The 21,864-nt window shown below is 40.3% G+C and overlaps 1 protein-coding gene and 1 long non-coding RNA gene across 11 annotated transcripts in view; one reads left to right on the forward strand and one right to left on the reverse strand.

Moving 5' to 3' along the window:
• Positions 1-21,864, reverse strand: part of Peak1 (pseudopodium-enriched atypical kinase 1) — a 217,097-nt gene that overhangs the window by 60,169 nt on the left and 135,064 nt on the right. The window lies entirely within an intron of this gene.
• Positions 1-21,864, forward strand: part of Peak1os — an 83,799-nt gene that overhangs the window by 19,951 nt on the left and 41,984 nt on the right. For 7 of the 8 annotated variants that reach the window (XR_003948324.1, XR_003948328.1, XR_003948325.1 and 4 more), the window contains one exon: positions 5,280-9,553. This is a non-coding gene — a long non-coding RNA (pseudopodium-enriched atypical kinase 1, opposite strand). Of the gene's footprint in view, positions 1-5,279; positions 9,554-21,864 lie in introns of those variants that run through there. The other variant, XR_003948326.1, reaches the window with a different exon arrangement.

Below are 21,864 nucleotides of genomic sequence, written 5' to 3' on the forward strand. Positions count from 1 at the left end.
TCCCTCGTTTCTCTAAGTCAGTTTTTCCAATTTTGTCTTCTTACATCTCACTGGACCCTATTCTTGCCATCGCCAGGCACTGCTAGCAGTTCAGATGCTTGCCATCTCTTGTCCAGATGACTGGGATAAGTGAGGCTGAGTCTTGTCCCATTCTATGCCATCATCTTGTTTGTTATTGCTGCTACTTCAGGTGTGGTTCTCAGAGAAACACACTAGCCTCACCTGGAACTTGTTAGAAATGCAGTTTCTTTAGGTCCAGCCCCCGACTTGTTACACTTGCATGTTAATCTCAGCTGAGCCACTGCTCTACATTGGCAGATGTGACTCCATCGCCTTCTTACTAATTAGCATGGAACCAGGTATTCTTGGGCAGCCTTACCTAATGCAGCACTTCCTAATGCCAGTGTGCACACTGGTGAATGCTGCCAGGTGAATAAAAACCACACGGGGGACACTCCAGGTCTTACCTAAGTCAAATGCTAGGGGAGAATAACAAATCTGAATTTTAAACACGGTATTAGAAGCTGTAAGACTAGATCTATGCCTCTTAGCACCTCACCATCTTCTTGACAATCAACTCTTGCTGTACTCTCCAATTGGGTACTCATCTCTTCTTGGATTACAGAAGGTCCCTTCTGTTTCCAAAGACAGGGGCCTCCCTCCCTTCCTGTGTGTATGTGTATGTAAGCATTTGTGTTGAGTGTGTGCACATATGCATGTGGAGGCCAGAGGATGACACTGGATGTCTTTCTCAGCTCTTCTCTGCCTTGTATTTTGAGATGGGGTCCTGAGCTCACCAATTTGGCTAGGCTGGTTGGTCAGCAAGCTCCTGGCATCTGTCTATGTTCCTACCAGTACTGGGATGATTAAATGCACTGTACTTTAAAGTTTTGTGCCACTCACCTCTCAGCACTGCAGACCTTCTAGAGTGCCATCACAGCCCTATGCTTCTACGTAGAATGACAATGACTTGTGTTGGCAGGGCCAAGCTTCCTGGGTTCAAGACTCAGAATAGAGCTACAGTACTCCTAACCTTAGGACAGACAAAAGTGTGGGGATTTAATGCCTAAAATATGAAAAAAGTCCAACTGATTACTTGGGACCCATCAAAATAAAACATGTTGAGCTGGGGATATAACTTGTGATAGTATGGTTGCCTAGCACACACAATGCTCTGGCTTCAGTATACGCATGGACACACACACACACATGAAAAAGGGGATTTTTTACCTAAAGTAAAAACACTTTCAAAACAGATGGGCTTTGGGAGTGTGAATGCAAAACAAATGATGGATTTTAGTAGATATACTGCCACATACTGTGTTCATATACAGTGCGTGTGTATGTGTGTGTGTGTGTATGTATACACACATACACACATATACACACACATATATGCATATATATCTTATAGCTATCTGACACTAAATGCTGCTTGTCATATAGAAAAGCAAGTGAGACCCACGGTGTGAACTTCCTGGGACAATCAGTGAGTGTATGTTTGTGAAGTTGAGCATGTGGCACACTTGTGAGGACTTGGATGGTTCAGTTAATTTGGAAAACAGTCTGGCAGCTTCTTATAAAGTTAAACATAAATTTGCTTTGATACCTAACAATCTCATTCTTCGATATTTACTAGAAACAATAAAAATGTCTACTTATACCAAAACCAGTATACAGAGATTTACAGACAAAAACTGGAGCCAATCATACACAACTGCACATATTTGTCAAAACTCATAAATTGAACACTAAAAAGGATGAATTTTATTATATGCAAATTAAACTTCAATAAACCTGAGCTACAAAAGACAGTTTGGGCTGGACAGAAAATAGACCTTGGAAGGAAGAATAAAAGGCAAGAAAATGTTTCAAGGGCTGCTACAGGCATGCTAAGATCTAATGAGAATCTGCCCTAGGGTGTGGCATCGTATCAGGCAAGGCAGGGAAACTTATCTCAAAGAATGACTGGACTTTGGAGAGAGTTAAGAGGTGCTGAGGTGGAGTTTATTCCAACAATGTGCAAGGATATTTACCAAGATAGGAATACTGGAGATGGCATAACTTCTGCAGGGAAGATGATCAGAGCATGCTCTGTGAGCCCACATACAACAGAGTAGGCTGTTGATTTTCACCAATCTAGAACACAGGAGAGAACTGTGTGCCTCTCAAGTGCTTGGGGGTATTTTCTAGGCTAGGAAGAGCATGGGGATGGTAGAGAACATGCTGGGGGTGAACCAGGGAGAAGACATAACTACCCCTTTCTCTCAGAAAAAAGGGCAAATAAAAGCTACATTCAAGGTAACGATGAGGCGGACGCCAGAAGAGCAGACAGCTATTTCCTATGCTGCTCAGGGGTACTGGGAAATGAGGGCCTATGTGTCCCAGTACACTTGGCAGAACAAGCGTAGGCTGGCCTCTCTGTGTTCTGGTGTAGCAGTGAGGATGGAATTCAGACTGGTGGGCTGGACAGCAAAGTGGCAGGACACTGGCAGATGACTCTTTGGAAAAGATTTGGGTAGGAAGAGTTAGATTCAAAAAGGACTTCTTGATTTTAATATAGGAGAAAGTAGATAATGTTGTATGGTGATAGTGGGGGGAAGACAGAGAAGAATAAGAGAGGCAGAAAAGGCAGGGAAAGAGAGCACAATTCAAATCTGAGAATGTTAAAACTGACGAAGCTCTCATTTTGTTTCTGTTGTTTGATGAACCAGGGGTTCTGAAGACCAGAAAAGAAAGTAATTCTCCTACATTTACAGTAAATGTGAGACCAGAACTGAGACTAGGGCTATACTATGTATGTTTCGTCTACAAAATGTATTTATTTGATGTATGTGTTTATGTCTGCGGAGGTCAGAGGATAACCTGCAGAAGTCAGTTTTTCTTCTCACCCATGCAGGTTCCAGTGACTGTATCAAGTTGTTAGGCTTAGCATAAGCAAATTTACCTGCTTAGCCATTTGCTGGGCCTAGCATATGTTTAAAATTGCTAATTTACTTTTGTTAGCCTTGCCCCTTTTTTGTAGTATAGTCTTCTTGAAGAAATAAAAAACCCCAATGCAAACATGGAATACAATGAATGCAGAAAAATTGTGTAAACCTATTATTCAGAATTAATTTCTACTAGCAACTTGAGGCATTTCCTTCGAGTCAGCAAGTTTTCTTTTTTAAAAACCACATCCTGTATACTAAGCATCATATGACACTGAACAGAAAAGAGGAAGACATCCTGCCTAATAGCTTGTTAACCAAGCTGACCTATTCCTCGTAAGGTACTACAGGTTTTCTTTGTAAGTAGTATGTGCTTTATTTTTCTCCAAGATTAATAAATATGAAAAATTATTTCCATCTGAGTATGTTAGTTAAACCAAATGATGGCTTTTGAATTGATCAGCAACAACCACATTAACAAAACTGCCAAATGAGGTTCATCAAGACCAGTTAACTCACGTCATCGCTAGAAGCCAGTTTTAGTGTGGCCGTTCCTTTGAAAGGCCTGTGCACATCTGTATCTATGCTGCTTGGAACCCGGAGATGAAAGGAGCACACACCTCCAGTAAGCACCAGATGGAGCTGCTGTCTAAGCCACAAAACCTGGACTTTGATGCCTTCCGCTTTAAACACTAATTATGTTTGGAGACAAAGATGTTCAGTTAAAGATGCTGTCAAAACTATTTTAACTTAATGCAGGCCCTTAGAGAAGGAAGCTATACCCAATGCAGGTCTATCCGAGGCCGGGTCTTCTGGCTTTCCTGCCTTTGCAGAATCACTTAAGGGCAATTGATAATACCTACAGCTTTCCCTTCTCGTGCCCTCTCGTTGACAGCACTGTCCAAACAGGAAACTTGAGTCACCGAACTTAAGTTGAGACATTAAGAAATAAAAGTGTCTCCTGCAGCATGTGCATACAGACACAGCGACCTGCTCTGACACGCTCTACGAATTTGCCAGAGCAGGTCTGATAAGGAGTATCAAAATGTAATGCTTGGTTTTTTTTTTTAAAGCTCATTTGCTTATATATTCTTTATAATCTTTTATTTAAAATTTTTCATAATTTTGATCATGTTTTCCCTTTCCCCAAATTCACCCCAGACCCCTACCTACCCAACCTGATATTTTCTCCCACTCCCCCTTTCCAAAAACAAAACAAAAATGAAAATCAAATAAAACACAAAAAACTAATAAGACAAAACAAACTCTAAATAGCACCCCCTTAAAAACTCCAAGTCCCATGGAGCCTGTTTTACACTGACTTCCTTGGAGTGTGGTTGATACATCCCAAAACACTCTGCTGGAGAAAACTGATTTCCCTTTCCTAGCCAGTATCAACTGCAAATAGCATCTTAGTTAGGGGTGAGACTTGCGTCCACTTCCTGTCATCGCTGGGATGACTCAAAGGAAACAGTGTCCAGACACAGCAGGACTGATACACATTTGAACTTACAGAGACCAGCACATGAGACCAGCGCAGGCTCAAACCAAACCACATTCTTAGAACCCTAAAGCAAATCCTACAGATGAAATGGTTGATGGGAAATTTTAATGGCTGAAGCTGCCTCCAGAAGCTAGCCAGGATTTACCCCATGATCTAAAATTCTATTTCATAACTTCCAGGATGAAACCCCTCGAGCTATAGATAGAGCTATTCTAGAGTAGCTGATTTCATCTTGAGTCATGAAGGCCTTCTGAGAACCTACTGCTGCTCTTTGCTCTCTGCTGCTCAACAATGGCTATAATTAGTGTGCTTCTTGCCCAACTGTTTCAAGTAGATTTGACACAAAACAACCAATTCTCCCTGGATTTCAATCTTGGACTAAACTGTCAGCATCTGCGCTTGCTAAGAGGGATGCAGTTCCTGTCCTTAAAGAGGGACTGGGTAGGGGGTCTATTAAACTCCTCACACAGTACTCCTTAAAGGTAACCAAAGGAAAGCCCGACCATCATAAAGGAGTATGGGAATAGACTGCTAAGGTCCTCCCCCAATACTTTGACTCCTGAAGGCCATTAGCTCTCCCCATAAAATCTGCCTCATTTCCACAGTGGCAGAGCCAAGAATCCTCACTGCTGTCCACAGGCTTTTAAGGACACACTTGGAGGCGCTAGGCCACATGGCATCCCACAGTAGCCAGTCTCTATGATTCCAACGTCAAATTTATAAAGCAAGGTTTTCATTAGGATTTGTAATGGAATTTGTGATTCACTTATATATTTTTTTAAAAAGCAAAGGAAAATGTGACAAATATCCCACGTCATTGTTCCCAACTTTTCCTTTTTCCACAGTGAAAAATGCTGACCTGACATGCCAAGACCTTCAGTACATGACTAAAAGGGTAGAGAGGAAGTGGAAGCAAAGCTGCAGGAAGATGCTTGCAGGAGATAAAAGACAGTTTCACTGTGGATCACAAATAGAAACTCTATGAGAAGGCTCTTCTGGAGATAGCATGATGATGATGATGACGACGGCTACGGTGATAATAATAATATCACTTTCCTGGCTACAAGAATAGGCAAACTCTTAAGATATGATGTTCTATTAATTCAAGAACAGAGCAAAGCAAAGCATGCTTAATTTGCATATCTTAAAGCTCTATTACATGACAGAAGCAGCCCATTCACTTTTAGCTGTTCACAATTCTGTTCAGGGGTTACCTCTGTGATGACTTTTCCTTCTGATTCCCTAAATACCACTATTATTATATCGCATCATACTGTAAAATACAAGTCCTGTGAAGACAGAACTGTGCTATGTCCTCTTCTTATTTGCATCAATGGACTGCTGAGAAAAAACTAGACCCTGAAGAGAGCAGACTGAACAAATTCTACTAAGTCCTAGACATAGGGTCACTTTGCCCATGAAGACTCACAATTTTCAAAAGACCCTGGGACATATATGATACCATTGGTGCTGCTCTTAGAGTGAAGAAACTGGGATTTGTCCAAGGCCACACAGAGCCTGTGAAGGCCAGAGCCAGGGTGAGTGAATGCACCACGTGTATATACAAATGGTACAGGGTGAGCGAATGTACCACGAGTATGTATAAATGGTACAGTTCAGCTCAGGCATGGACGACAGAGAAGACATGTTGTGTACATCAAAAGAAAAGAAATGAGGAGAAGAGAGATGAAGGAACTAAGAAGCAGAGGAAAGGGAAACTGGGAAGAAAAAAGTTCATTATTCTACGAAGAGAAACCGGACTTGTATGATTTTAGCAATGCAACCATTTCTGGAGACTTCACTATCTAGTGTAACCTGTACTTTGGTAAGTGATATTATATTTTCAACTACACTAAAATTTTCCTCCTTTAGCTACAGCAAAGTAAACAATCTATTCTGTAAAACATTTATAATTTAAACCTTTAAAGAAGAAAATGGCAAATTAGTCAACGTCTGAATTACACACTACTTTGAGAAGTATAGATTGATTGCTTCAAGAAAATACTGCAATGTAACAAGTTTTAATTAAAATTATACTGAAAGAGTATTTCCTAAACTGGGATCCAGGGTGTAGTTTTCAAGGGTCTGTGAGTTCTCAAAATAGGTCAGTATTGATCTAAAGTCTCTGTCTAAGACAAGTTAACAGGGACGCGAGGGATGGATGGCTCAGAGGGTAAACTGCTTGTTGTGTGAGCATGTGGGCCTGGGCTCAGATCTCCAGCACCCACATATAAGGCAGGGCTAGCAGCATGTGCATGTGACCTCAGCACTGATTGAACAGGCTGATGGCTGGAGCTTGCTGGCTAGGCAGCCTAGCTGAAACAACAAGCACAGTGAGAGACCTTAACTCAAAAGCACACACACACACACACACACACACACACACACACACACACACACACACACACACACAATGGCAAACAAGAGACGGTCACACCTGCAGTCAATTTCAGGCATCTATACGCACACCAAGGAGCACACTCGCCTTCATACACATGAGCATATCCACACTTATACTACACATACCCTCACACAAATACATTAACATAAACATATGCTGAGCTGTTATTACAAAATGGCCACTTATAACTAATAAGCACTATTTCTAGTCTGCGTGTACATTTGTGTTTATAGTCTGAGCTGGCAACAACCACACTATTAATATAAGAAATAATGAAGGGACAAACAGGCTCAATTCTTATGGAAATGATTCAGGATTTCCAAGTGAAGACGGAAATGACACCATGATATAAGCCGTATTTACTGTGCTTTACAATGTGGGATTTCCAGTATGTTAGAAAGGGGTTGGAGAGATGGCTCAGAGGTTAAGAGAACTCGCTGCTCCCAAAGGACCCAAGATCTATCCTCAGCACCCATGTGGGACAGCGCACGACTACTTCTAGCTTCAGCTGGCCTGCAGGGACACCTATACCCGACATTGTGTATGCTTATATAGGTATAAACACATGAACAGAAATAAAATAGGCCTTGAGAAAGGAAAGATAGAAAGCTGGCATAAGACGACCACACTGGGTCTGATGCTATATACCTATAATTCTAACACTTAGGGGATAATCAAGCTCACACCAGTGACACTCCTTTAAGTGTACACTTAAACTGTAGTGGACGGTGGAAAAGGCAAAGCAAAACAACACAACAAAACTGAACTGTTGCTCTGAATAGAGAGAGCAAGCATCTCCATCTCCTAAAGCCAGGCAAGTGATTAAAAATACCTGCACCTTTAATTTATATGTTTTCCATACATACTTGACTCTTAACCTTGAGTAAAAAATACAGTAGGAGCGATATGAAATGCACAGGTGGCTGAAGTGGATGGGGAGACAACGAAAGAGAAATAGTGACAACCCTCTAGTTAGCTTTATTCCACCATAGAGTAAAAGCAGAAATCAAAGCTGGCACTGAGGAACTGCAGTTATAGGGTCAGAGATGGACAGGAAAGACAGGAACTGTTCCCAGAGGACTCCAGATGGCTGTGAACACATGCCCACAGGCCTGCTAGGGTTGTCCTCAAGAAAAACAGCCACAGCCTGGACTGCGAGGACATGCTGGATTTTAATAGAAAAGGAGACAGCCGGTCAGAACAGCCACACCACCTTTCCCAAAGTGTGCTTGCTGGTCTGCACTCTCATATTGATGGTCTTCGTCCCTGCCCTAGGAGGGCAATGCTGCTGAGGTTCCAGCATGCCAGGTGGGTGTCTGCCAGTCCTGAAGAAGTGCTAAGCTCATAGCTCTTATGCTGAGCAGAGCACTTGGTATCTCTTCTGTGCCTATTTTAACATCCCATCACCACAAGAACACTTACAATGCACAGATAATGAAGATCAAAGATACCTCTAACTACCTATGTAAGTTAATCCAAGTTACTCAAACAATTTTATGCTTTATGGACCTAACTTTCTTTTTAAATGAAGAAAAACTTAATTCTTTATATTATGAAAAAAATCAGAAAATGAAGATATAACAACCTTTGTCACTCAAAAACAAAAAACAAACAAACAAACAAAAGCCAAAATCTTGCTACTTGCCCTTCTGGGTCAGACATAAGTTGATTACCCAGACTAAATGTGCGATGCCCCAGGTTTGATTTCTGATACTGAAATAAAAAAGGGAGGAAATCTAATGATTTTTCCCATGGTTTTGTCCATTTGCAAATATTTAAGGATGCAACAGTCCCAGAATCTACACTTCTTGCTCCTGTCTTCTGAAACACTTCAGACAACTAGACAACAGCTTCTAGTTACCTGTAGACCTCTCTTCACAGACAACTGACTAGCTTTCCTCCACAATATACTCAGTCCTTGGCCATTTCACAACATTGGAAACTCTCAGGCTGGGTCAACTCTGAATGGTCCATCTCATGCAATAGCCAAGTCTTATTTCAATGGCTGAATTTTAGTTTTCTAATCTACCTTCTCCTTTTGACCCACCTCCTACAAACCAAATGTGGGTCCTAGATTTGCTTTTCGAATGGAATACTGAGATGACATATTGCTGTTTCCTAATTTCCCTTTAAAAAAAAAAAGCCCGTTTTGTATCTTATTTCTCCATAAAATCACAAAGAGGTCTCAGCTGTCTATATAATACACTTGAACTCCAGAGAATAAAAGGTAATGCATGCTCCTGTTACTATCTTTCATCTTTTAAAAGCATCCTTTCCTACATGTTCACTCCTGTAACACTTGCTCAAAATTCTACAGACCAAGTCAAAGTGAACTCCCCCGAGATGGTGCTCATCTTACTCCTAAAGTGAACTGATCCTTCCCCGAGTCCCTATCACATGCCACTCACAGCTATTTGTATATTTCCTTCCCTTATTAATTTTAGGTACTTGAAGGTAAGACATTTCTCAGTCTATTATGGCACTGCTCTGCTTCTGGAATAGATAAATGAGTGGTGTGGAGCTATCTAGTTTTACTGAAGACAGAAACATTCATATAGCAACAAGGGACTCCCAGCAGCAGATGGGGAGATAAAACATGAAAATGCAAGCTTGAAAACCCCAAAGCATTTCAATACAGGGCAAACAGCCCTATATACCTTAATAGCATTACCATATTCTAGAATAGCATTGTGTTGGACATTGACACTAATTACAGCGGGCAGCAAAAAATGTTAAATTATGTTTAATATGCTATGTTTAACAAGAAACAAAGCCACAAAAGTGTGAATATGTTTTGGAAACATTTTCATACAAATGGTTTTATTATTTACATTTATTAGATTATAAAATAAACTCAATTAGAACAACTTTTAAAAATAGGAGGAAAAGCACTCCAAATTGTATTTTGCATAAAAACCAGGTCACAGCAAAACTAAGTGATTATCTAATTAAAATGGTTTAATATTAAAGATTTCAAACTCACAAAAGTTAGCCAAAAACCATTGGTACCTGATGCTCATCTCCCCAAAGGCAGAGAGGGGTAGGGTGGTAGATATTTACTGTGGTGACACAAAAGTATCCACTCATTCTCATGTCTTAATGAGTGAATGGGTTAGGGAGGAGATGAGGATGTGAGGGACCCCATCCACAAAAGGAAGGTAAAAATGGAGAGTGAGAGACAGGATCTCCCAGACAGAGCTGTGGGAGGACACCAGGAGGAGCGAGAGGAGAAACAAGCAATGCCTAGCGCAGGAGCAGACACGTTTACAAAACGGACGGCGCTTCCTTCATTTTCCCCTCTCTTGACTTTCTTTGTTCTAATTGACTTCAGGCTGATGCATGTACCCTGAGATGCGTGCTGAATTCCAATGAAGTCCTCCTACACGTATACTTTATACCAACACAATCCAGTTAAAAGGATTTTAATTGGTGTGCACCATTCCCTGCAATTTCAACATTTAAAAAATGAATAGTCTCACTAAGTACCAGATGGTGACATGTACTAATTAATCAGGACTATTCAATGAATGAGCATATTAAAATGAATGTACCTATTAGACATGTGTTGCTGACGCTCTATCCTGAGGAAGCGGCTCTGTAAATGAGCGCCCACGGAAGGTGCAGCCTTACCGTGAAGCTCGCGAGCATCTCCCACAATGATTTGCAGCAGTAATACCATCACACTTGTGTTTCCCTCTAGATCGCTCGATATTTCATGTTAAGCAGCCATGAGCCCTGCTATCCCTCCATAATCTACTCAACCTCCTTAAGCTAGAGCGACCTAAACACTGACTCTGCAGCTTTCTGCTGTAGAGAAAGCGCTTACAAACTTATCAAGGTTGGTTTTAAAGGGACAATGGATGAAAGAGATTAAACAGTGTTCTTGAGTCTCCTCCCTTCCTCCTCTGTTTGTCTGCCAGGCAGTGGGAGCCAGAGCTTCCCTACCTGAAGGAGTTACAAAGTACAGGGGCACCCTGTTTGACAGTGTGCATGGTTGGATCCTCCTCAAGCACTGTTTGCAGTGGACAGAGGCACATAACCTATCGGCAGGTCTCAAAAGAGGGAGAAATCTTAGAACTCATTTGTTTTCTTATCTCCATTCACGACTCTTCTGTTTTATCCTTTGTCACCATCATTTCAAACATATCCTAATAGAAAATTGCCCAAATCTCTCTAGAGTTATAGGAAACAATGTCTTCTGGTTTGCTGAAAGCACTAAAACACCAGAGCAGCAGATTAGATAAGGAGGCAGTGAACCACGGAGTACCATGAGGTAAGTTTACTGCCTGGCATATAGCGATCAATGACAAACATTAGTCATCTCCCACAGAAAATAAGGAAATGGTGGGGAAAAAGATTGCTCCTTGAAAATTCAACTCATAAGAGGAACTTAACTCTAAAAGAAGTTTCAATATGATCCCTTTGGGGAATTTAGGGATTATGATAAAAAGTGTGATTTAGAAGGGTACCTTCAAAGTTGAAGACAATACACACCACCTTCTAAAAGAAGCCCACAAGACAGAGCTTTGAGGCCCCGGTGCTTGTTTATGATGTGTGGCAATGGCTGTTGCTTAAAATGAAAGTATTACCCCAAAGAATCCTTAGAAGAGTGCAAGCCAATAATAGAAACAACAAAATTTGCAGTTATAGACCAGAAAAATCTCCCTAGTGGCAAAGGCAATTTTTATTATTTTCCTTGGGCTCTTGCTTAAAATCAAGAGGTAGAGTTTAATACAGCATTCAAGAAGAATTTAATTAGTTTGAATGTAATTAAAAGTAAAATGACATGAACATTTTCATGATGAGGTTTCTGGGCAATGATTGAATAATCTTTAAAAATTCCATTACTATGGTTTAATAATTTCCGATAGACCTACTGCTTTCAAAGTTTTGGTCATAGTAGACAATTTAAATGAAAAATATTTTGGGGTAGCATTCAGCATAGAGTAGGTTTTCTAAGACTTTTAAGTTCTGGGGCTGCAGAAACAGCTCTGCAGGTAAGAGCACGGTGCTCACACCACCTCTAACTCCAGTTCCTGGAGGTCTGACTCTTCCTGGCCTCTGCAGGCACCAGACACACATGTGATACCTAAAACTAAACCCATATACACAAAATGAAAACATATTAAAAAAAAAACAAGCCTCATATTTTGAGATAAAATCCAGTAAGACAAAATATCAAAACCAATCATATATCAACTCAAACACAAAACATAGCTACCCTAAGGAAACAGACCCCTGACTCAGCGAAGGGAAAGCAATGCCCAAGACAACCTAAGGAGACTAGACAACTTCCAAATTACTCTAAACAACAGTCTATTGCATAACTGTGAAAGTACAATTGATAAATGCACCATAAATCTACAAAGGAAGGAGGGAGGGAGGTAAGATGGAACGAATGAATGAATGAATGAATGAGCAAGCATGATGGTCCTTGAACACCTGAATGTGAAGAGTGATGTGCTGAGCACACCACCACTCCCAGGTCACAGCCAGCTCTCGCCAGAAGACTGCAGTAAGAGTTAATATCAAAGCTTTGTCTGACTTGAAGCAACACAGAAGGCAAAAATAAATACCAACTCCTACAAAAAGCAGATGAATCAGATGCACACGGGGAACAAGTGTGGTCTAAGTGTGATGTTTAACATAGTTGTGGTTGGAAACCCAAATCCTGCTTCTGTCTTTAAGATGCAACTCTGAATTAGTCATTCATGTCTTTGGCTAAATGTCAGGCTACTTCCAAGGTACCTGATGTTCTTGGAAAGGGGCCATGAATATATTAAGATAAAAATGGACACTGAATTTTCTCTGATGATCAAATAAAATAATGAAGAGACGATGTTCAGGATATGATGTGTTCCTCGCTGCTCTCTCATCAACCTAGAGAGAGGTAGGCCTGATTATCTCTTTATGGTAGGGGTTGGGGAAAGATGTTTGGACATGGAGAAGCAGTAAAATTAAGAAGTAAAGCTTTTCAAGTTATATAATTTGGAAAATTTGGGATTAATATATAGACTTTAAAGCTTGATACTGGTGAAACCTCTTAAGACTGTCCTTTGTGCTAGAGATCATGATGTTTAAGAAAGGAAAGGGAAAAAAAAGGCAGACACAGCAGACAAGTATCCCTTGTTCTCCCTTGTGATGATTAGGGTGAGAATGTCCCCAGGAGGCTCAGATGTTTGAACACATAGTCCCCAGTTGGTGGCGCTATTTGGGGGATGGTTAGGAAGTATAACCTTTTTTTTTTTTAATATTTTTTATTACGTATTTTGCTCAATTACATTTCCAATGCTATCCCAAAAGCCCCCCATACCCTCCCCCCAACTTCCCTACCCACCCATTCCCATTTTTTTGGCCCTGGCGTTCCCCTGTACTGGGCATATAAAGTTTGTGTGTCCAATGGGCCTCTCTTTCCAGTGATGGCCAACTAGGCCATCTTTTGATACACATGCAGCTAGAGTCCAGAGCTCCAGGGTACTGGTTAGTTCATATTGTTGTTCCACCTATAGGGTTGCAGATCCCTTTAGCTCCTTGGGTACTTTCTCTAGCTCCTCCATTGGGAGCCCTGTGATCCATCCAATAGCTGACTGTGAGCATCCACTTCTGTGTTTGCTAGGCCCCTGCCTAGTCTCACATGAGACAGCTCTATCTGGGTCCTTTCAGCAAAATCTTGCTAGTGTATGCAATGGTGTGAGCTTTTGGAAGCTGATTATGGGGTGGATCCCTGGATATGGCAGTCTCTAGTTGGTCCATCCTTTCATCACAGCTCCAAACTTTGTCTCTGTAATTCCTTCCATGGGTGTTTTGTTCCCATTTCTAAGAAGGGGCACAGTGTCCACACTTTGGTCTTCATTCTTCTTGAGTTTCATGCGTTTAGCAAATTGTATCTTATATCTTGGGTCTTCTAAGTTTTGGGCTAATATCCACTTATCAGTGAGTACATATTATGAGAGTTCCTTTGTGATTGTGTTACCTCACTCAGGATGATGCCCTCCAGGTCCATCCATTTGCCTAGGAATTTCATAAATTCATAAATTCATTTTTAATAGCTGAGTAGTACTCCATTGTGTAAATGTGCCACATTTTCTGTATCCATTCCTCTGTTGAGGGGCATCTGGGTTCTTTCCAGCTTCTGGCTATTATAAATAAGGCTGCTCTGAACATAGTGGAGCATGTGTCCTTCTTACCGGTTGGAACATCTTCTGGATATATGCCCAGGAGAGGTATTGCTGGATCCTCCGGTAGTACTATGTCCAATTTTCTGAGGAACCGCCAGACTGATTTCCAGAGTGGGTGTACAAGCTTGCAATCCCACCAACAATGGAGGAGTGTTCCTCTTTCTCCACATCCTCGCCAGCATCTGCTGTCACCTGAATTTTTGATCTTAGCCATTCTGACTGGTGTGAGGTGGAATCTCAGGGTTGTTTTGAGTTGCATTTCCCTGATGATTAAGGATGTTGAACATTTTCAGGTGCTTCTCTGCCATTCGGTATTCCTCAGGTGAGAATTCTTTGTTTAGTTCTGAGCCCCATTTTTTAATGGGGTTATTTGATTTTCTGGAGTCCACCTTCTTGAGTTCTTTATATATGTTGGATATTAGTCCCCTATCTGATTTAGGATAGGTAAAGATCCTTTCCCAATCTGTTGGTGGTCTTTTTGTCTTATTGACGGTGTCTTTTGACTTGCAGAAGCTTTGCAGTTTCATGAGGTCCCATTTGTCGATTCTCGATCTTACAGCGCAAGCCATTGCTGTTCTATTCAGGAATTTTTCCCCTGTGCCCATATCTTCAAGGCTTTTCCCCACTTTCTCCTCTATAAGTTTCAGTGTCTCTGGTTTTATGTGAAGTTCCTTGATCCACTTAGATTTGACCTTAGTACAAGGAGATAGGTATGGATCAATTTGCATTCTTCTACATGATAACCACCAGTTGTGCCAGCACCATTTGTTGAAAATGCTGTCTTTTTTCCACTAGATGGTTTTAGCTCCCTTGTCAAAGATCAAGTGACCATAGGTGTGTGGGTTCATTTCTGGGTCTTCAATTCTATTCCATTGGTCTACTTGTCTGTCACTATACCAGTACCATGCAGTTTTTATCACAATTGCTCTGTAGTAAAGCTTTAGGTCAGGCATGGTGATTCCACCAGAGGTTCTTTTATCCTTGAGAAGAGTTTTTGCTATCCTAGGTTTTTTGTTATTCCAGATGAATTTGCAGATTGCTCTTTCTAATTCATTGAAGAATTGAGTTGGAATTTTGATGGGGATTGCATTGAATCTGTAGATTGCTTTTGGCAAGATAGCCATTTTTGATCCTGCCAATCCATGAGCATGGGAGATCTTTCCATTTTCTGAGATCTTCTTTAATTTCTTTCTTCAGAGACTTGAAGTTTTTATCATACAGATCTTTCACTTCCTTAGTTAGAGTCACGCCGAGATATTTTATATTATTTTTGACTATTGAGAAGGGTGTTGTTTCCCTAATTTCTTTCTCAGCCTGTTTATTCTTTGTGTAGAGAAAGGCCATTGACTTGTTTGAGTTAATTTTATAGGAAGTATAGCCTTAAGTGCATTTCTGGTACTGGGTTTTGAGGGTTTAAATCCTCAAGCCATTTCCATTTGCTACCATGACTGCTGCTCCAGCAAGCCTGATGCTTGCTGCCATGCTTCCCCAACATCATAGACTCTAACCCCTGGGAACCATAAGCCTAAATAAACTCATTTACTTAATTTGCATTGGCCATGGCCATTCTATCTCAGCCACTGAAATGTAATTAATGCATCTCTCCTACGCAGAATCTCGACAACAATGAAAAGATGGAAAGGAGAGAAGGGACTATTTGGCAAGAGGGAGGGACTAGAGCAGGGGAGAGGGGAATGGCATTAAAGCAATGTGAGGCTAAAGGAGTTTGAAAGGTAGCAAAAACAAATTGGTACTTTTATCCTTTCTTTTTTCCTCCATCTTTTTTTTATTGGAAATAGATTTTTTTCATACAATATATTCTGATTATGGTTTCCCCTCTGTAATCTATCTCAGCTCCCCTCCCATCCAAATCCACACCCTTTCTGTCTCATTTTAGAAAATAGACATCTAAAGAATAGTAGTATTAATAATAAAAAAGCAAACCAAACCAAATGGGAAGAGGACAAAATGTTCAAACAAAAAAAAGAGCCAAAGAAAAAGCACAAGAAACACATATTATGGATACAGAGACACATACACACACATAGGAACCCCATAAAAACATAAAACTAGAAGCCTACACACACACACACACACACACACACACACACACATTCACACACACACAAAACCAAAGAATGCTACTGTGTTGGTTTTGTATTGGTCATCTACCGCTGGGCCTGAGGGCTGCCATTAAGAGTGGTTTTTGTCCCTCTGAGACTTCATTGGAGAGAACTGATTTTTCATGTGCTAGTGGTTATCAAGTGGAGGTAGCTCCTGGGTTAGGGATGTGGGCTTGCGTCCACTTCTCTGTGCTAGGACCCCATCTGTTGCAGAGCTGTGCAGGCATGTGGATGCTGCCGCCGTCTGCGAGTTCATCTGTCTGTCGATCCTGCTTGTTCCCTTGCTGTCCTCCATCTCTGTTGGCTCTTAAACTCCTTCTGCTTCCTGTTCCACAGTGTTCTGAGCCCTGGGGGGACTGAAAGTTACAAGGTCTCTCTCTCACTCTGCACATTTTCTGGCTGTCCGTTTCTGTATTTGTTCTCATCTAAATATTCTAAAAGAAAAAAACTTTTAAAGCTTTTATTTTTCTTAAAGAAAAGGAGGGGAATCTGTTTCCAGACACTTCTAACAATAATTTTGAGTTGCTTGGATTTGATAAATTTAGGAGCCGTGCATGGTGGTGCACGCCTTTAATCCCAGCACTTGGGAGGCAGAGGCAGGCAGATTTCTGAGTTCGAGGCCAGCCCGGTCTACAGAGTGAGTTACAGGACAGCCAGAGCTATACAGAGAAACCCTGTCTCAAAAAAAAAAAAAAATTGTTAGCAACTTCATAGTTGCTAAGTACTTTGTTGCTAGATAACAGTGGAGCACCAGTATCTCAATACTTGTATAGGGGACTTTTAATTGGACTTTTGGGAATGGAGTGGAAAGAAGCTAACACTGAGACAATACAGTTACTATACTAAAAATTATGCTAACTCATCTATCCTGCTGACAACCCTGTATCATTTTTATAATTTCTCCGTGAGAAAAGAGATCCAAAGGTACACTGCCAGGAAACAGGAGCTAACGTGAGAACCTAGGCCTGGGTACCTCTAAATCCCTGTGTTATATGGTAATTGCATTTGTAAAATGTGTCACACCAGATGTTAAGTTATATGGTTTTTATAATAACCCCCACAACATTGCTAGAAAGGGAAAAAGTGAAAAGAAATAAGGAATGGAACCATTTCAGTACCAAGTAGAATAACATGAACTACACTGAATCCTACCAGAAAGCCTTTAGGGCATGGACTGATGGCCTAGTAAGCCGAGCCGCCACTGAGCACACCTGGTCCTCTTTATTACCGATCCTGCAACTGTCTGAACAGTAGTTCTAAAATCAGTAGATTCTCAAAACAAATGAAGAATAATCTTTTGACTGTTGGATATGGTTTTCAAATTGTGACATGAATTTCAAGTTGTAAGAAGTAAAGGCACCACACCACATCACAGGTAAAATTTGGTGGTGTTTTTTTTTGTTTGTTTGTTTTGGTTTTTTGTTTGTTTGTTTGTTTGTTTGTTTTTAAAGAGGAGGGCCTTTTAAGCTTCAGTATACCTAAATACCCGAGTATCTTGTAAAATGCAGTTTCTGATTCAGTAGGTCTGGGGTAACAGACCATGCACACTAGGAATAGCAGTTTTTAGAATATGCAACATATGGAGTTGATAGAAATCTGGGAAACTGTAGTTGTAAGAATTTTAAAAATCACCTTTCTTAGGGCCAAACATATCTAGTTCAGTGCTAGAGTGACTGCTTGCCAGGAAAGAGCTTCACCCTGGGTCTTATTTATAGCACTGGTTAAAAAGATTCTACCAATTCCTAGCTATGTGCTAAAAGCACAGCTCAAGGGAGTTTCATGATACTACAGAGCATACTCTCTGGAACTAAATCAAGAATGAACACAACTCTGAAGAACAAAGCTATAACACTGACATTATCACACATTAGAAGTTGCTATTGGGGCTGGAGAGATGGCCCAGCAGGTCAGAACGCTTCTTGCTCTTGTAGAGGACCCAGGCACAGTTGCTAACACCTACACGGCAGTTCAAAGCTATGTGTCACTCAAGTTCCAGGAATATAAGGTCCTCTTCTTGCCTCCACAGGTACCAGGGTACCAGGTGCATATGTGGTACACAGTTATACATGCAGACAACACACAAACACACACACACACACACACACACACACGCGCGTGCGCGCGCAAATTTTAAAAAATAAGCTTGACTAAAACTTAAATAACAACACCAAGCTTGCTATCAGGACATCGTAGTCAAGACGATATAGCAGTGGCAGCAGAACAAACAGATCAATGGAGAAGCACAGGGTCCAGAAATAGATGTCTATGAACACACTGACAGGGAAGCAAAGGCAATACAATGGAGAAAGTATATTCTTCAACAAATGATGCTGGAATAACTGTACATGCAAAAATCTCGACAGACTATATAACTTTCACAAAGATTAATCCTAAAGGAGTCACAGATCTTAATGTAAAATGCAAAACTATTAAAATATCTAGACAATAACAGGAGAAAATCTAGTTAGCTCTGGGTTTAATGATGACTTATATACAAGAACAATAGCATGGACCATGAAAGAAAGACCCAACAAACTGAGTTCAGCGTGCGCACGCGCACACACACACACACACACACACTATTGCTTAGACAAAGATATCATAAAGAGAATTGAAACATAAAGTCACATACTAGTAGGAAATATTTGCAAAAGACCCATGAAAAGGGGCTATTACCCAGTTTATAAAGAACTCTTACCTCTCAACAATAAAAAAAAATTATCCAATTTAAAATTGGGCAAGGGTCCTGAAGAAATAAGAAGACACACAGGGAGTGAGTAAGCATATAGGAGTGCTATATTAGTGTAAAACATTTGGACAGCATCCATCACATACTTATGAAACTGGTTAATGCTCCATGTACTGACGAAGCCAAATGCAAGGCAAGGATGGGCAACAGTAGAATGATAGTCGTTTTGACAGATAAGAGTATTAATAAAAGGAATGTAATCTTATATAACTTATTAATCCCTGACGTTTAGCAAATGGAGTTGAAAGCTCAGGTTTAGAGGAGATGCACATTGACAATCTTGGTAGCTATATTCCCAAGACCCAAACTGGAAGCAGCCCAGATGTCCTTCAGTGGGTGAATGAATGAATAAATACATTTTGTTATACCCACTTTCTAAGTCCACTTCCTATTTCTATATCAGAATACTCAAGATTGAATTATATATTATATTCACTGAATGAATTCATTTGTTACACCTATTTTCTAAGTCCATTTTCTATTGCTATAACATAATACCCAAGAATGGCTAATTTATACATGTATGTAAGGAAGTTATCTATTCAGCTCCAAGTTCTGGAGACAGAAGTTCAGCATACATGGCTACATCTACTGAGCACTTCACACTGCTTCATAACACAGCAGATACAACACATGGCAGGAGGAGTGTAGGAAAGAGCTCTAAGCAGAAGTACTCAGAAGACAGGGAGGTAACAAAGGAGCTGACTCACACCTAACAACATACTTGAGAATTAATCCATTCTCAGAAGAATAGCATTAATCCCTCTTAACGATACTTCTGGACATCAATACTGGCAACCAAATTTCAACATGTTTGGCAGAAGCAAAACCACATTCAAATCACAGCATCCACATAATACAATACTAGTGGCAAATATACTTAAAATACCAAGCCAAACAAAATAAAATAAAATACATGGAGGAATTTTAGATATATACTTTGAAGCAAAAGAAGCCAATCTCATGGGACCATATACTAAGATTACATCTCTATGACATCATAGAATATCCAAAAATTAAGGAGAAAATAAAAGGATCAGTGAAAGGAGGACTGAAAGATATATAATATAGAGTAAATTACAAGTAGGGTGATAAGATGCCAGGCCACTTGTACACGTGTATCAACAAGGTTTGGTGGCACACACACACACACACACACACACACACACACACACACATCTCTGTATCTTCAACTCTGCAATAACTGAAAGCTGATGGAAGAAATAGAGTCTATGTGTCTGAATCACACTGCTTTCTCCGAAGGTTCAGGGATCATCAAGATAGAGGTGGAAAGACTGTAACAAACAGAGGCAATGGGTGGCTACTGTAAGAGTGCTTTCTACATACAACAGAGGAGCTGTACAAGGAAACAGAGCAGCCATGACTGCAGGTACAAGACCTGTATGAGAGAGATCCACTCACACAAAATCCCAGCATGAAGCAGGGAGGAGTTCCCATCCTTAGCAGAGGACCTTCAGAGGTGACTGAAGAGTGTTGGGAGAGGGACAGCTCTCTTTCAGGGAGGCAGTCTCTGAGAGGCTACTGCTGTTCCAATGGATACACATTAGAAACATGGACGAAAGGAAAGTCTCAAACAATAGAAAAGAAAACAAGCAAACAAACAACCAAGCTCCTATTTAAAACACAAAAAACGATGGACTCTGGAATAGTATACTAGTATACTAAACCTAGTATACTAAAATAACTCATTTTGGTAAGATGGAAGAATTTAATTGTGACAACTAATTGGTTAGAACAGAAGAAATGGCCTTTAAAAAGGTTTAAAGTTATTCAATTATACATGTCTTTGACCGTCTGCATTACTGCTTTGTTCAGAGATACAGCGCAGGCAAATCACCACCTGAGTGTGGTAGCTCCCACCCTATCCTACCTAGCCAGTGTGCTAGGTGAGGAATTCTGGGATTGTCGAGGCTATAGTGAGACTGTCTCAAAAAACAACCAAACAAGTAAATATAGGCTATCTAAAATTTCATTTTTAGTTATTATTCCTTCCAAAGTACAATTTCTTTTGTTACCACTTTAAAAATAATTTAATTATTAATTAATTTCTCTGTATGTATGCCTCCCACAATTTTTGAAAATAAGAGCTAATTGTCTAAGGGTAACAAGGAGGTTTATATTTCAAATTCAAAATTAATTATTCATTTAATAGAAAGGCAAGCAATAAGTATTAAAAAGATAAAAAATGGGGTTAATAAATTGACACCAGTTCTAAAAAAAGAAGATATAGGCTAACACTTTAATGTGTTTTTAAATGTGACATTAAAAAGTTTATGGCAGAAGAGATACAAAGATTCCAAGATTTCCTTATACCTTCATCTCCTCAGCACAGAGGATTCACGGTATGTAACTGACGATCAGACACTATACACATTTTGTCCTGAGCACGTTTTTTTTTTTTTTTTTTTTTTTCCCCCTTCAAGAAAAGACATCTTTTCTAACAAACTATGAAATAAGCTAACAGATGGTGAGGGCACCGAACCAAGTCTAATTTGAGTTGAATTCAAAGTTTGATTGTCTGGAGACAATATACCTATATTAGTATCAAATGTCTAACATTGTCAAATGTCTAACATTATCAAATGTCTAATATTGTCTGGAGGCGATATACCTATATTAGTATCAAATGTCTAACACTGATAAAAATGTTGCAGAATTATGATCTGCTAGTTTCTTTTTTTTAATTAGGTGTTTATTTCATTTACATTTCCAATGCTCTCCCAAAAGTCCCCCACATGCTCCCCCCCCCCTCCCACTTCTTGGCCCTGGCGTTCCCCTGTACTGAGACAGATAAAGTTTGCACGACCAATGGGCCTCTCTTTCCACTGATGGCCAACTAGGCCATCTTCTGATACATATGCAGCTAGAGACACGAGCTCCGTGGGGTACTGGGTAGTTCATATTGTTGTTCCGCCTATAGGGTTGCAGATCCCTTTAGCTCCTTGGTTACTTTCTCTA

Source organism: Mus musculus, chromosome 9 (genome assembly GCF_000001635.26).
Source record: "Mus musculus strain C57BL/6J chromosome 9, GRCm38.p6 C57BL/6J".
Classification (NCBI taxonomy): Eukaryota; Metazoa; Chordata; class Mammalia; order Rodentia; family Muridae; genus Mus; species Mus musculus.